The 1297-nt window shown below is 36.0% G+C and overlaps 1 long non-coding RNA gene across 1 annotated transcript; it reads left to right on the top strand.

Annotated features, from left to right (window-relative positions):
• Positions 1-45: 45 nt before the first annotated feature.
• Positions 46-808, top strand: LOC119344173. Its single transcript, XR_005166490.1, has 3 exons — positions 46-77; positions 232-295; positions 591-808. It is a non-coding gene; the product is annotated as an uncharacterized LOC119344173 (long non-coding RNA).
• The last annotated feature ends 489 nt before the right edge of the window (positions 809-1297 follow it).

The following is a 1297-nucleotide window of genomic DNA, read 5'->3' as shown; positions in this document are numbered from 1 at the left end:
TTCTTTCATTGAAAAAATAACTTTCTTTTTTTCTATGCATTTTTTCTTTCCTGCAGGGTGTTCCATTTGACTACTCGGTACGTATGACTAAAGAAAATTTCCGTTCATTTTTCTCTTTTTTTTTGCAAACAGATTTTTTTCTCTTTTTACAGTTTTTCCAAGTTTGCATGCATTCCCCCATGATTTTCTAACCTTTTTCTCTTTCTTTTCTCATGAACATAAATCTCACAGACTCCAGGGTATTCTCCATGGGGTCCTGTTGCAGAACAATGTTAACTACATCTGGCTGGAAAAGGTCAGATTCTTAAGAATACTTCACAAAATCAGTACTGGAATCCTTGCCCTTTTTGTCATTTACATTTTTTTAGGGAAGCCACATGACCAAATACCGAAATATATTATACATAGATCATTTTTTTGAATAGTTAAGCTTTTCTTTAATACAAATAGGTTAGAATTTATACTGGGAAGTTGAAACCATGCCTGTCCCCTCATTTTCCTTTTTCCATTCAAACTTTCTTCATCTTCTTTTTCCAATGGTCTACTAGAGATTTTTGTCACCACTAAAATACATTTTCTTTTGTATGCAGATCATCCCAACAGGACTAAATCACGACCCTAAGCTCCCGGAGGATCACCCAAGGATGGCAAAATGCCGTACACATGAGAATGACTCATCGATAAGAGGATTATTTTTGGCGAAATACTATTTTTATTTTAATTTTTTTTTTTGCTTTTTAGTATAGAAAACACATATATTCTTATATATCCTTTTTTTGGATAGTGATGACATTTTTGTCCAATGCAAGTTCTTGATCTTTTTGTTCAGATACAAATTAATTGGCAACACCGTCCTGTGGGTCCTTGAGCGGATCCCACATTAGCTCCAAGACGCTGGTCTCTAACTAGGAAAGTAAATGCTTGAGCTTGAGAAGCTTCTTGCCCGGTGGGTCCATAAAACTCACTCGGATAAGCTGTATTATTGAACCATACAAAACAACAAGCGATAAAACCAAAGACAGATAAAGCAGCTAAACTATAAGACAAGTAAGCTTCTCCAAACCATACAAATGCACGGCGAGCCCATGCGAAGGGTTTGGTTAAAATATGCCAAATTCTGCCAAATACACAAATAAAACCCAACCATACATGCCCACCAATTATATCTTCTAAATCATCTACACTAACAATCCACCCTTCTCCACCAAAAGGAGATTTTTAGTAAATAACCAAATATAACATTGGGACTAAGGGTCAAATTGGTAATTTTTCTTACATCTCCCCCCCCCCAAGGGCC

The sequence above is a fragment of the Triticum dicoccoides genome, unplaced genomic scaffold (genome assembly GCF_002162155.2).
Source record: "Triticum dicoccoides isolate Atlit2015 ecotype Zavitan unplaced genomic scaffold, WEW_v2.0 scaffold157426, whole genome shotgun sequence".
Lineage (NCBI taxonomy): Eukaryota > Viridiplantae > Streptophyta > Magnoliopsida > Poales > Poaceae > Triticum > Triticum dicoccoides.
This window is presented reverse-complemented; position numbering and strand designations above follow the sequence as displayed.